Consider the following 15,684-nt stretch of genomic DNA (forward strand, 5'->3'; position numbering starts at 1 on the left):
TTTAGAATTTTAGAATTTTAGAATTTTAGAATTTTAGAATTTTAGAATTTTAGAATTTTAGAATTTTAGAATTTTAGAATTTTAGAATTTTAGAATTTTAGAATTTTAGAATTTTAGAATTTTAGAATTTTAGAATTTTAGAATTTTAGAATTTTAGAATTTTAGAATTTTAGAATTTTAGAATTTTAGAATTTTAGAATTTTAGAATTTTAGAATTTTAGAATTTTAGAATTTTAGAATTTTAGAATTTTAGAATTTTAGAATTTTAGAATTTTAGAATTTTAGAATTTTAGAATTTTAGAATTTTAGAATTTTAGAATTTTAGAATTTTAGAATTTTAGAATTTTAGAATTTTAGAATTTTAGAATTTTAGAATTTTAGAATTTTAGAATTTTAGAATTTTAGAATTTTAGAATTTTAGAATTTTAGAATTTTAGAATTTTAGAATTTTAGAATTTTAGAATTTTAGAATTTTAGAATTTTAGAATTTTAGAATTTTAGAATTTTAGAATTTTAGAATTTTAGAATTTTAGAATTTTAGAATTTTAGAATTTTAGAATTTTAGAATTTTAGAATTTTAGAATTTTAGAATTTTAGAATTTTAGAATTTTAGAATTTTAGAATTTTAGAATTTTAGAATTTTAGAATTTTAGAATTTTAGAATTTTAGAATTTTAGAATTTTAGAATTTTAGAATTTTAGAATTTTAGAATTTTAGAATTTTAGAATTTTAGAATTTTAGAATTTTAGAATTTTAGAATTTTAGAATTTTAGAATTTTAGAATTTTAGAATTTTAGAATTTTAGAATTTTAGAATTTTAGAATTTTAGAATTTTAGAATTTTAGAATTTTAGAATTTTAGAATTTTAGAATTTTAGAATTTTAGAATTTTAGAATTTTAGAATTTTAGAATTTTAGAATTTTAGAATTTTAGAATTTTAGAATTTTAGAATTTTAGAATTTTAGAATTTTAGAATTTTAGAATTTTAGAATTTTAGAATTTTAGAATTTTAGAATTTTAGAATTTTAGAATTTTAGAATTTTAGAATTTTAGAATTTTAGAATTTTAGAATTTTAGAATTTTAGAATTTTAGAATTTTAGAATTTTAGAATTTTAGAATTTTAGAATTTTAGAATTTTAGAATTTTAGAATTTTAGAATTTTAGAATTTTAGAATTTTAGAATTTTAGAATTTTAGAATTTTAGAATTTTAGAATTTTAGAATTTTAGAATTTTAGAATTTTAGAATTTTAGAATTTTAGAATTTTAGAATTTTAGAATTTTAGAATTTTAGAATTTTAGAATTTTAGAATTTTAGAATTTTAGAATTTTAGAATTTTAGAATTTTAGAATTTTAGAATTTTAGAATTTTAGAATTTTAGAATTTTAGAATTTTAGAATTTTAGAATTTTAGAATTTTAGAATTTTAGAATTTTAGAATTTTAGAATTTTAGAATTTTAGAATTTTAGAATTTTAGAATTTTAGAATTTTAGAATTTTAGAATTTTAGAATTTTAGAATTTTAGAATTTTAGAATTTTAGAATTTTAGAATTTTAGAATTTTAGAATTTTAGAATTTTAGAATTTTAGAATTTTAGAATTTTAGAATTTTAGAATTTTAGAATTTTAGAATTTTAGAATTTTAGAATTTTAGAATTTTAGAATTTTAGAATTTTAGAATTTTAGAATTTTAGAATTTTAGAATTTTAGAATTTTAGAATTTTAGAATTTTAGAATTTTAGAATTTTAGAATTTTAGAATTTTAGAATTTTAGAATTTTAGAATTTTAGAATTTTAGAATTTTAGAATTTTAGAATTTTAGAATTTTAGAATTTTAGAATTTTAGAATTTTAGAATTTTAGAATTTTAGAATTTTAGAATTTTAGAATTTTAGAATTTTAGAATTTTAGAATTTTAGAATTTTAGAATTTTAGAATTTTAGAATTTTAGAATTTTAGAATTTTAGAATTTTAGAATTTTAGAATTTTAGAATTTTAGAATTTTAGAATTTTAGAATTTTAGAATTTTAGAATTTTAGAATTTTAGAATTTTAGAATTTTAGAATTTTAGAATTTTAGAATTTTAGAATTTTAGAATTTTAGAATTTTAGAATTTTAGAATTTTAGAATTTTAGAATTTTAGAATTTTAGAATTTTAGAATTTTAGAATTTTAGAATTTTAGAATTTTAGAATTTTAGAATTTTAGAATTTTAGAATTTTAGAATTTTAGAATTTTAGAATTTTAGAATTTTAGAATTTTAGAATTTTAGAATTTTAGAATTTTAGAATTTTAGAATTTTAGAATTTTAGAATTTTAGAATTTTAGAATTTTAGAATTTTAGAATTTTAGAATTTTAGAATTTTAGAATTTTAGAATTTTAGAATTTTAGAATTTTAGAATTTTAGAATTTTAGAATTTTAGAATTTTAGAATTTTAGAATTTTAGAATTTTAGAATTTTAGAATTTTAGAATTTTAGAATTTTAGAATTTTAGAATTTTAGAATTTTAGAATTTTAGAATTTTAGAATTTTAGAATTTTAGAATTTTAGAATTTTAGAATTTTAGAATTTTAGAATTTTAGAATTTTAGAATTTTAGAATTTTAGAATTTTAGAATTTTAGAATTTTAGAATTTTAGAATTTTAGAATTTTAGAATTTTAGAATTTTAGAATTTTAGAATTTTAGAATTTTAGAATTTTAGAATTTTAGAATTTTAGAATTTTAGAATTTTAGAATTTTAGAATTTTAGAATTTTAGAATTTTAGAATTTTAGAATTTTAGAATTTTAGAATTTTAGAATTTTAGAATTTTAGAATTTTAGAATTTTAGAATTTTAGAATTTTAGAATTTTAGAATTTTAGAATTTTAGAATTTTAGAATTTTAGAATTTTAGAATTTTAGAATTTTAGAATTTTAGAATTTTAGAATTTTAGAATTTTAGAATTTTAGAATTTTAGAATTTTAGAATTTTAGAATTTTAGAATTTTAGAATTTTAGAATTTTAGAATTTTAGAATTTTAGAATTTTAGAATTTTAGAATTTTAGAATTTTAGAATTTTAGAATTTTAGAATTTTAGAATTTTAGAATTTTAGAATTTTAGAATTTTAGAATTTTAGAATTTTAGAATTTTAGAATTTTAGAATTTTAGAATTTTAGAATTTTAGAATTTTAGAATTTTAGAATTTTAGAATTTTAGAATTTTAGAATTTTAGAATTTTAGAATTTTAGAATTTTAGAATTTTAGAATTTTAGAATTTTAGAATTTTAGAATTTTAGAATTTTAGAATTTTAGAATTTTAGAATTTTAGAATTTTAGAATTTTAGAATTTTAGAATTTTAGAATTTTAGAATTTTAGAATTTTAGAATTTTAGAATTTTAGAATTTTAGAATTTTAGAATTTTAGAATTTTAGAATTTTAGAATTTTAGAATTTTAGAATTTTAGAATTTTAGAATTTTAGAATTTTAGAATTTTAGAATTTTAGAATTTTAGAATTTTAGAATTTTAGAATTTTAGAATTTTAGAATTTTAGAATTTTAGAATTTTAGAATTTTAGAATTTTAGAATTTTAGAATTTTAGAATTTTAGAATTTTAGAATTTTAGAATTTTAGAATTTTAGAATTTTAGAATTTTAGAATTTTAGAATTTTAGAATTTTAGAATTTTAGAATTTTAGAATTTTAGAATTTTAGAATTTTAGAATTTTAGAATTTTAGAATTTTAGAATTTTAGAATTTTAGAATTTTAGAATTTTAGAATTTTAGAATTTTAGAATTTTAGAATTTTAGAATTTTAGAATTTTAGAATTTTAGAATTTTAGAATTTTAGAATTTTAGAATTTTAGAATTTTAGAATTTTAGAATTTTAGAATTTTAGAATTTTAGAATTTTAGAATTTTAGAATTTTAGAATTTTAGAATTTTAGAATTTTAGAATTTTAGAATTTTAGAATTTTAGAATTTTAGAATTTTAGAATTTTAGAATTTTAGAATTTTAGAATTTTAGAATTTTAGAATTTTAGAATTTTAGAATTTTAGAATTTTAGAATTTTAGAATTTTAGAATTTTAGAATTTTAGAATTTTAGAATTTTAGAATTTTAGAATTTTAGAATTTTAGAATTTTAGAATTTTAGAATTTTAGAATTTTAGAATTTTAGAATTTTAGAATTTTAGAATTTTAGAATTTTAGAATTTTAGAATTTTAGAATTTTAGAATTTTAGAATTTTAGAATTTTAGAATTTTAGAATTTTAGAATTTTAGAATTTTAGAATTTTAGAATTTTAGAATTTTAGAATTTTAGAATTTTAGAATTTTAGAATTTTAGAATTTTAGAATTTTAGAATTTTAGAATTTTAGAATTTTAGAATTTTAGAATTTTAGAATTTTAGAATTTTAGAATTTTAGAATTTTAGAATTTTAGAATTTTAGAATTTTAGAATTTTAGAATTTTAGAATTTTAGAATTTTAGAATTTTAGAATTTTAGAATTTTAGAATTTTAGAATTTTAGAATTTTAGAATTTTAGAATTTTAGAATTTTAGAATTTTAGAATTTTAGAATTTTAGAATTTTAGAATTTTAGAATTTTAGAATTTTAGAATTTTAGAATTTTAGAATTTTAGAATTTTAGAATTTTAGAATTTTAGAATTTTAGAATTTTAGAATTTTAGAATTTTAGAATTTTAGAATTTTAGAATTTTAGAATTTTAGAATTTTAGAATTTTAGAATTTTAGAATTTTAGAATTTTAGAATTTTAGAATTTTAGAATTTTAGAATTTTAGAATTTTAGAATTTTAGAATTTTAGAATTTTAGAATTTTAGAATTTTAGAATTTTAGAATTTTAGAATTTTAGAATTTTAGAATTTTAGAATTTTAGAATTTTAGAATTTTAGAATTTTAGAATTTTAGAATTTTAGAATTTTAGAATTTTAGAATTTTAGAATTTTAGAATTTTAGAATTTTAGAATTTTAGAATTTTAGAATTTTAGAATTTTAGAATTTTAGAATTTTAGAATTTTAGAATTTTAGAATTTTAGAATTTTAGAATTTTAGAATTTTAGAATTTTAGAATTTTAGAATTTTAGAATTTTAGAATTTTAGAATTTTAGAATTTTAGAATTTTAGAATTTTAGAATTTTAGAATTTTAGAATTTTAGAATTTTAGAATTTTAGAATTTTAGAATTTTAGAATTTTAGAATTTTAGAATTTTAGAATTTTAGAATTTTAGAATTTTAGAATTTTAGAATTTTAGAATTTTAGAATTTTAGAATTTTAGAATTTTAGAATTTTAGAATTTTAGAATTTTAGAATTTTAGAATTTTAGAATTTTAGAATTTTAGAATTTTAGAATTTTAGAATTTTAGAATTTTAGAATTTTAGAATTTTAGAATTTTAGAATTTTAGAATTTTAGAATTTTAGAATTTTAGAATTTTAGAATTTTAGAATTTTAGAATTTTAGAATTTTAGAATTTTAGAATTTTAGAATTTTAGAATTTTAGAATTTTAGAATTTTAGAATTTTAGAATTTTAGAATTTTAGAATTTTAGAATTTTAGAATTTTAGAATTTTAGAATTTTAGAATTTTAGAATTTTAGAATTTTAGAATTTTAGAATTTTAGAATTTTAGAATTTTAGAATTTTAGAATTTTAGAATTTTAGAATTTTAGAATTTTAGAATTTTAGAATTTTAGAATTTTAGAATTTTAGAATTTTAGAATTTTAGAATTTTAGAATTTTAGAATTTTAGAATTTTAGAATTTTAGAATTTTAGAATTTTAGAATTTTAGAATTTTAGAATTTTAGAATTTTAGAATTTTAGAATTTTAGAATTTTAGAATTTTAGAATTTTAGAATTTTAGAATTTTAGAATTTTAGAATTTTAGAATTTTAGAATTTTAGAATTTTAGAATTTTAGAATTTTAGAATTTTAGAATTTTAGAATTTTAGAATTTTAGAATTTTAGAATTTTAGAATTTTAGAATTTTAGAATTTTAGAATTTTAGAATTTTAGAATTTTAGAATTTTAGAATTTTAGAATTTTAGAATTTTAGAATTTTAGAATTTTAGAATTTTAGAATTTTAGAATTTTAGAATTTTAGAATTTTAGAATTTTAGAATTTTAGAATTTTAGAATTTTAGAATTTTAGAATTTTAGAATTTTAGAATTTTAGAATTTTAGAATTTTAGAATTTTAGAATTTTAGAATTTTAGAATTTTAGAATTTTAGAATTTTAGAATTTTAGAATTTTAGAATTTTAGAATTTTAGAATTTTAGAATTTTAGAATTTTAGAATTTTAGAATTTTAGAATTTTAGAATTTTAGAATTTTAGAATTTTAGAATTTTAGAATTTTAGAATTTTAGAATTTTAGAATTTTAGAATTTTAGAATTTTAGAATTTTAGAATTTTAGAATTTTAGAATTTTAGAATTTTAGAATTTTAGAATTTTAGAATTTTAGAATTTTAGAATTTTAGAATTTTAGAATTTTAGAATTTTAGAATTTTAGAATTTTAGAATTTTAGAATTTTAGAATTTTAGAATTTTAGAATTTTAGAATTTTAGAATTTTAGAATTTTAGAATTTTAGAATTTTAGAATTTTAGAATTTTAGAATTTTAGAATTTTAGAATTTTAGAATTTTAGAATTTTAGAATTTTAGAATTTTAGAATTTTAGAATTTTAGAATTTTAGAATTTTAGAATTTTAGAATTTTAGAATTTTAGAATTTTAGAATTTTAGAATTTTAGAATTTTAGAATTTTAGAATTTTAGAATTTTAGAATTTTAGAATTTTAGAATTTTAGAATTTTAGAATTTTAGAATTTTAGAATTTTAGAATTTTAGAATTTTAGAATTTTAGAATTTTAGAATTTTAGAATTTTAGAATTTTAGAATTTTAGAATTTTAGAATTTTAGAATTTTAGAATTTTAGAATTTTAGAATTTTAGAATTTTAGAATTTTAGAATTTTAGAATTTTAGAATTTTAGAATTTTAGAATTTTAGAATTTTAGAATTTTAGAATTTTAGAATTTTAGAATTTTAGAATTTTAGAATTTTAGAATTTTAGAATTTTAGAATTTTAGAATTTTAGAATTTTAGAATTTTAGAATTTTAGAATTTTAGAATTTTAGAATTTTAGAATTTTAGAATTTTAGAATTTTAGAATTTTAGAATTTTAGAATTTTAGAATTTTAGAATTTTAGAATTTTAGAATTTTAGAATTTTAGAATTTTAGAATTTTAGAATTTTAGAATTTTAGAATTTTAGAATTTTAGAATTTTAGAATTTTAGAATTTTAGAATTTTAGAATTTTAGAATTTTAGAATTTTAGAATTTTAGAATTTTAGAATTTTAGAATTTTAGAATTTTAGAATTTTAGAATTTTAGAATTTTAGAATTTTAGAATTTTAGAATTTTAGAATTTTAGAATTTTAGAATTTTAGAATTTTAGAATTTTAGAATTTTAGAATTTTAGAATTTTAGAATTTTAGAATTTTAGAATTTTAGAATTTTAGAATTTTATTCTGATTGCTAGTTTTGGCAACCAGGAGATCTGTGTAAACATCGCGTGAATATTCTGACGAATTTCGCGCTAAATCGTATTCAGAGGGGGCTTCACCCTCTCAGATTTTAATGAATCTTTCTGTACATAAAGACTTTGTCACAAAAAGCCACTTGGCGAACTTTGTTTTTTTTTCACAAATGATCTAGACTGTCTTTTTAAAAGGGTCAACCTTTTTTCCAATGTTTTTCAAATGACTGCAGTCTAAAAATGACAAATCCTACAAAAATGTTGTAGAAGTGATTTTTACAAAATTAGTAAAATTTTTGAATAAAAATAATTAAAAAATTCTTCTACAGTGAAAAAAATCGATTTTAAAAATTTAAAGTCGATTTGCAAAAAAACACACATCTTTTATTATCATGAAATTTTGTTCCAAAATAGGTAATTATGTTCACTATCTACCGTCACAAATATAAGCATGGCACTTTTAAGGGACTTTTCCACTATGTACCCATCACATTTTAAGAATTTGGGGATTCTAACATTTCAAAAGGTTAGAATTTCAGATTTAGAATTTTGTAGTTTCGGATTTTTTTTTATATTCGAATTTTAGAAACTCAAGAGTATTTGAATTTTAGAATTTTAGAGTTTCCGAATTATACAATGTTAGATCTTTAAAATTATAGCATTTTTAAAATTTGGAATTCTTGAGTTTCAATTTCAATCATTCAAAAATTTTGACTTGAGGAATTTTACGATTTTTGAAATCCGTATTTTAGAATATTCTAACAAGAATGGTGCAATATGATCATATGGTCGGTGTTAAGTCAGATCGACCTAAGTGACAAAATATTGATTTCGAGAGAAATGAGTTTAAAGTTTGAATCGCAGCATCCTTTACATTATAACGTAGCGGAATAAAATTTGGACAAAATTCAAAAGGCATTTTTTTGTAGAAAACCAATTATTGAATGTTCTCTCTGTATGAAAACATTTGTCAGCTTATTAACTTAATGTAGAAAAAATTGAACCCATTCGAGAAGCTTTATGATAGTTTACAGGATCTTTTTGCAAAGGAGTCAAAAAAATTGATGTTGGCATATTCTTAATTTCTTTCTTAATTTTGATTATCACGTTTGTTTGTTTTAGGTAGAAAATTATTGGCATATACTCTCTGCTTCAAATTATTCCAGAAATCCTCATTTGGGCGAAATTTTGGTACATTTGGAGGTTTATCAGCCTTTGGTACAAAAAGTATGTCGTAATCCTCCAATGCCCTAAAACTTTTTTTGGCATTATAGCTAGGTGCCAGATTGGGCGTTCGCTGCCATATCGTTCACATGGTATCTCCTAGAGGGTCGAAATTAACACTGGATGTTTAAAATAAGTGTGCCTAGAGTATGACGTTTAGTATGATGCCTTGCAACCGGTTGCATTTTTGTTTTAATGCTGGAAGCGTTGTCCAAATTTCATTCCGCATACGTTAATTGGAAATTAATGTTTGCCATCATTCTTGGTTATTGTTACATATTGCAAATCTGGCAAAAGTCGAATGTAGCTGACGAAATTCTTTATCTATTGCTATTATTATCTGTTTATGTTTGGCGACAAGGTTCGGTCTGACTTATCACCGACCATATCATATTAGAATTTTAGAATTCAAAAACTCAAAAATTGTAGCATCTCACATTTTTAGAATTTGAGAGATTTTTTTAAATTTTTGAATTTCGGGATCCTAGAATCCTGTTTTCTTAGGGTTTGTATTTTATAATATTAGCATTTATAATTGTAGTCCTTCGGCAATTCAGAATTTTAGATTTTAGAATTTGGTAATTTCAGAAACTTAGAATTTAAAAATATTGAATTTTTTTGGTTTTGATTTTTTTGGTATTTCAGAATTTTGGAATTATAGAATAATAGAATTCTGGCATGCTAGAATTTTAAAATCACGATTTTAAGAATTATAGAAATCTCGAGTTTTAGAAATTTAAAATTTAGAATTTTTACCATCTTGTAATTTTTGTATATTGAAATGTTTGAATTTTGAGGTCCATTCTATGGAAATTGTGGCATTCTTTAATTTTAGACATTCGGAAACCCATAATTACAGAATTTAGGAATTTTTAGAATTTTATCATTTTAGAACATGAGATTTTTAAAATTTCAATCTTTTCGAATATTGAAAAATTTGAATTTTGTAATTTAAGGTATCTAGATTTTTTGAAATTTGAGAATATTAGAATATTAAATTTTTAAAATATTGGACTTTTTAAATGTTGGAATTTCAGATAGTTAGAATTTAGGAACATCAGAATTTTAAAAATTCAAAAATTTTAATGTCAAGAATATTGAATTTTTTTAATTCTAACAAATAAGATTTAAGGGGTTGCATATGTTGAGGTCGGCCAAAAAATCGAATTTTTTTATTCATATATCGAAAAGCTCAGGTTCCTAAGAATGTTACCTAAAATTTTTATAGAGATCGGAGCATTGGACGCAAAGTTATAGCGTTTTTCATTTTGCTCTCTTATGAAGGTGTTGCTTAACTTGAAACTTTAAACGCGATTATCTCGAAATCATGTTTCCCAAAAGCATCTTTGCGGTGACTACGATTGCCGGAAAAGTTTTCAACCGATCACAAAACTTTTTTTTGACTTGTTCGTAATTTAACTGCCGTGTCCTTGAACGATTCCATTTTTTCGTCAAAATTTTCATATTATTGTTAAGAATTTTTTAATAATTTTTTTCAGGTGAAAATAATGATTTTTTGAAAAAATCGTCCCCTTTTGCAAAAAGATTTTTTTTTAAATCGATCGTTCAAGGACACCACAGGTACATATACTAATGATTTTTTTTAGTTTGGTGGTTTCTGTTGAGTTGTTGGACTGGAATCGTAGTCACGGCAAATCTCTTTGAAAAAAAAACGCTTTTTGCGGAAGTATCTATAGCTTCGACAATTATTAATATTTTTTTTATTTTCTCAAGTGGATTTTGCAAATTGGACGTTGCACTACCCTAAACGTATAACAAGTATTTCATAAAAATATGACTACATACCTTTATAAAAATTCTAGAATTTTTGAGTTTTGAGCTTTCGGATTTTGAATTCTGGGAAGTTAGAATCAGGCGCCGGTATTGATCAATAATCACTTTAGGATTACCAGGAATTGCACATTGAAAGATGTTTTGCTACTCCCAAGCATAATTATATATTGATTCCCTGTGCAACTTCAGCTAGTCCAGATCGATAACGGAGTAGCAGCCAGGGGTCGCACAAGCTCAAGCTCAAATAACGTAGGGGAACTGGGGGTAAGCCCGACACCCTGGGTAAGCCCGACACCCCACGACTTTTCCCAGATATCAATTTTTAAATCATACAATAATGACAGGATATTATTAGTACGATTATTTTGGGCATTTCGATACACATCGATGCCGTATAGATTCGTTAAACGTCAACAAAATAAACAAAACAAGCGAAAGCAAAGTTGATGCGCATTTGGATGTTATTTTTAGTTGATACATTTTAAGGTTTCAATAACACAAAAGCTTTAAAAATGACCAGTTTTTGTGTCACACATTCTATTCTACTCTCCATATCGTTATTTGTGTGAATTGAAGATAAGTTTGAGTATTTCAATACTGTTAATTGAGCATTTAACGAAAATGTGCGCTGTTGGGGTAAGACCGACAGTTTGTGGGTGGGGTAAGACCGACACGGTGTTTAGTTGATTGGGTTCGTTTTTGAATCGATACAAACGACTGGGTATTTGTTGTGTTCAATTAGACTATAATTACGTCATGTTAATAATTGAAATACACGGAAACTATGTTTTTTGTCTTTCTTTATCAGTATTGTCTAAAAGCCGACCAAAAAATTAAGAATTTAATTGAACGTGATTCATAGTTATATTACAAACAGAAACGAAAAGTATAATCTAATATGAGATTTTGAAATGATATTGATGAAAAATTTTCATTGGCCGCCGGATTATTGATCAACAGTGTTCCGAAAAATCACAACACGAACCGGATAGCTTACTACGAAGCGTGCGTCACTTTTAAGTGAATGAGTCCTAGTATTAGCGTATATAATCTGCTTGCAGAACAGCTATTCTTACTTAGAATGGCTATACAAGTGGCAATTAGTCTCGAAAGAATTACTTGAGAAAACGCGTACCATATAAACCATGCGTTAAACATTATTTATTCATAACACCACGCATTCGAATGCTCTTCCTTTTGCTACGCGATGAAACTACAGAAAGCATGCGTTTGCATCACACATACTCATATACACTTAATTAGACTTTATCACACATACACAATACAATTTTAATGGAAAAAATTTGACAAAAAGAAAGTTCAAAAGGGGGTCGCTCTTGCCCCTTTGGGGTGTCGGTCTTACCCGCAGCGTTTTTACAATGTCATTTTTCTCCATTTTTTGGCAACCAATAATTTTTAATGAATTCAATTTTTTGAAATGCTGAAAAAATTATATTTTGTTAAGAACCACCTAAACAAGGATTATGCATAGAATATAAAATTTTAGGAGCTTTGTGGAATTTTAGAAAAATTATTGCGCTTATGGTGTCGGACTTGCCCCGCGGTCCCCTATCGGGTAACATGTTCGTCCACCTTATAATAACCGAGAAATATAAATTCATCACCCACACGGCATGATTTGGTACTTTTGAATTGCAATCCCATGTGTCGTTTGTAAATAATGAATTTGTCCTAAATTGAAAAAAAATTTAAAAAAATGCTCTCCTAGGATGATGGGCTTGATGGTATGGCTAACATTATCAAGCATAGTTCGTACATCAGTTTGAATGAACTTCTGACAGAAAATTGCTTTAAGATGCATTGATGGAGCATCGAGGAGACCGAAAGGGCTTATTGAGCCTTAACTCCGCCAATTATCACTACATTTTTATAAACTTATGCTTATTTATTTCACTGAAAAATGTATTCTGATTGCAGTTGAAAATCGAAATAGTGAACTTGCGCCTTTCGACTTTTCTCCTATTTCCAGCGTACGCAACTAAAGCGCAACTGGTGTAGATGATGCGCAACTTGATTCTCTAACATGTACACAAGATGAGCATTAGTTGCCCACTTTGTAAATAGGGAAAAAGCAAAAGGCGCAAGTTCAATATTTCGATTTTCAACTGCAAGTACACCAAAGTACTAGTTTGATGTAACGAAACATCAAGTAGAATTATGATCTCAGTGTCTACGGTGTTTAAATTGTGTGTGCTTACCTACTACAGCCCGTTCATATAGATCATTGTATTGATTACATCGTACCAGGCCTTGGTCAAGTTATGCATCGTTTCCCTATCATACTCTAACTCACTGGTGCCAGCGGAGATAAACTACTGACAAGCATTCGTAACCGAGCGCTCGTTCAATTTACACACGCGCGTTGTTTGTTAGTTAGACGATATCGGTGAAGGTGTTTATCCCAGCAAGGGCTGGAGTATAAACATGATCAACGTTAAATTGTGTCAGGCAATGCAGTGTAGTGCGGTGCTAAACAGATTTCGTACCTGAAAGACGGCTTTGTTTAGACGAGCTACACCAGCTCTCTACTGTGTGAAGGTCACGCGGGTGACGGATAAAAGAAATGAAGGATCAATTCACCTACCAGCTCGTCAGCAACGAACTGGTGAAGTGTTTCGTTTTTTACTTTTCTTATCGATTTTTTTATTGTTCTTGATTTTTTTTATTTTGATTTAGTTAAATAGTGTGGTCGAGCGTGTTGCTCCCGCGACAAAATGGATCAAGGAGAAGGATCTCCCTCCCAAGATGAATCTTTGGGAGAAGTGGAACACCTATCTGATTCGGAGACAGATGATGTTATGGACTATCCACTTCCCCCACTTTCACCCAATGTCTCAAACCACCCCTCGCGTCAAGGTTCACCAGGATGGATCCGCTGGTCCTTGGGTGGCATACTTTCGAACCAAAAATAAACCGTTTAACAGCATAAACGTTACTCGGCCGTAACCGAGATTAAAAAGGTTCGAAGGTTGAAACAGGCCAATGGTATCGTTAGCAATAGCCTCTTTGCGCAGAAGAATCGCGTCTACATTCCTTCTCGTGATGTGGAGATCGACGGTGTGCTAATTAATATGGGTCTAACTGTCGATGATCTGATGAATGATGGGGTTGGCCGCTTTAAAAACCCTAACCAATCAGTTAAGATTTTGGAGTGCAAGCAATTGCACTCAAAGTCCATCGAAGATGGGAATTACTATCCATCAGACTCGTTTCGCGTAACCTTCGCCGGATCTGCACTTCCGAGCTACGTTTAAGTGGGAGAAGCTCGTCTACCTGCGCGTCTGTTTGTACCGCGGGTCATGAATTGTTCCAATTGCAAGCAGCTAGGTCATACGGCCACCTACTGTAGCAACAAGCAACGGTGCGGCAAATGTGGTGAACGCCATGCGGATGGTACTTGCAGTAGGCCCACTGAGAAGTGTGTTTACTGTAGGGAGAATCCACATGCAATTTTGACATGCCCAACGTACAAACTTCGCGCGGAAACTGAAACGATCTGCCAAAGATCGCTCCAGACGCTCCTACGCAGAAATGCTTAAAAGAGCTGTTCCACTTATCTCCGAAAACCCATACGCTCTCTTGCCAACTGACGATAACGCCTCTAACGACCCTGGCGAGGAGCACTCTTTGACTCCGTTTGGAAACCATAGGAAAAGACCTAATCCAAATCCACCCGGACTTCCACGTAAGGGTCTTAGGTTGTCCCAAACAAAGGTACAAAATAAAAATAATTCATTAACTGGAAGTGCTGCTACAAATCCGAAGATAATACCTCCTGGTTTTGGGAAATTGAGATACAACCAGGAGTTTCCAGCACTCCCCGGGGCACCAAAAATCCCAAGTGCTCCCATTTTACAGTAAGAAACTCAAACTTTCAAACCTTAAACTTTCTGACATTGTGGACTGGATATTCACAGGTTCACATTACCGATCCTCTGAAAAGCTTACTGGTTAATATTCTACCAACAGTAAGAACATTTTTAAAACAGTTGACTGGGCAATGGTCCCTCCTTGCAGCGATCGTATCCTTCGATGGCTAATTTATTAAACGGAATCACGGATCTGATCACTGTGTTACAGTGGAACTGCAGAAATATTATCCCGAAAATTTATTCATTAAAACACTTGCTAAATTACAATCATTGTGATGCATTTTCCCTATGTGAAATATGGCTCACTTTCTAATATAAACCTCAACTTCCACGATTTTAACATTATCCGCTTGGATCGAGAAGACTCATATGGAGGGGTAGTTTTAGAGATCAAAAAGTGTTACTCCTTCAATTGAATCAACCTCCCTTCGACGCCAGGCATTGAAGTTGTCGCTTGTCAAACAACAAGCAAAGATCTTTGCATTACATTCCTCCTAGGGCCATGATGGGATATCGAAGATTCTCCAACGTGATTGAAAACCCCCCTCTTTGAGACTTTAACTCCCACGGTACGGGGTGGAGCTGTCTGTATGACGATAATCGATCTTCGACAATTCAAGACCCTTGTGACAATTTCAATATGACAATTCTGAACACAGAAGAAATGACACGGATTCGTAGATCACCTGCGCAATCAAGTGCACTGGACATATCTCTATGCTCGACATCACTACGGGTAGATTGCAAGTGTAAGGTAATATCTGATCCCCACGGTGGTGATACCGATTGTAATTGCAATCACCACTGGTTCAAGACCATCGGAACCAATCAATGTTCCCTATGACCTCACACGAAGCATTAATTGGAAGTACTACGCTGCTGAGATATCCAAAACTATCGATTCGACACAGGTACTTCCCTCGGAGGAAGAGTATAAGTTTTTGTCCAACTCGATTCTCGATAGCGCGATTCAAACTCAGACGAAACGAGTACCCGACGTGAACACCCAAAAACGTTCTCCCAACTTGTGGTGGTACAAAGAGTACTCAGACCCATACGCGGAGAAGGCTGCCGCGTATAAAGCCTTCCGTTATCGAGTGTACGCGATATTAGAAAAGCGAACGAAAAATTTAATGATAGCTAAGAAACGCAGTTACTGGCGCTGGTTTGACGACGGGTTAACAAGAGAAACATCGATGAGCACTCTTTGGGTCACGGCCCGACGTATGCGAAACCGAA

Source organism: Topomyia yanbarensis, chromosome 3 (genome assembly GCF_030247195.1).
Source record: "Topomyia yanbarensis strain Yona2022 chromosome 3, ASM3024719v1, whole genome shotgun sequence".
Classification (NCBI taxonomy): Eukaryota; Metazoa; Arthropoda; class Insecta; order Diptera; family Culicidae; genus Topomyia; species Topomyia yanbarensis.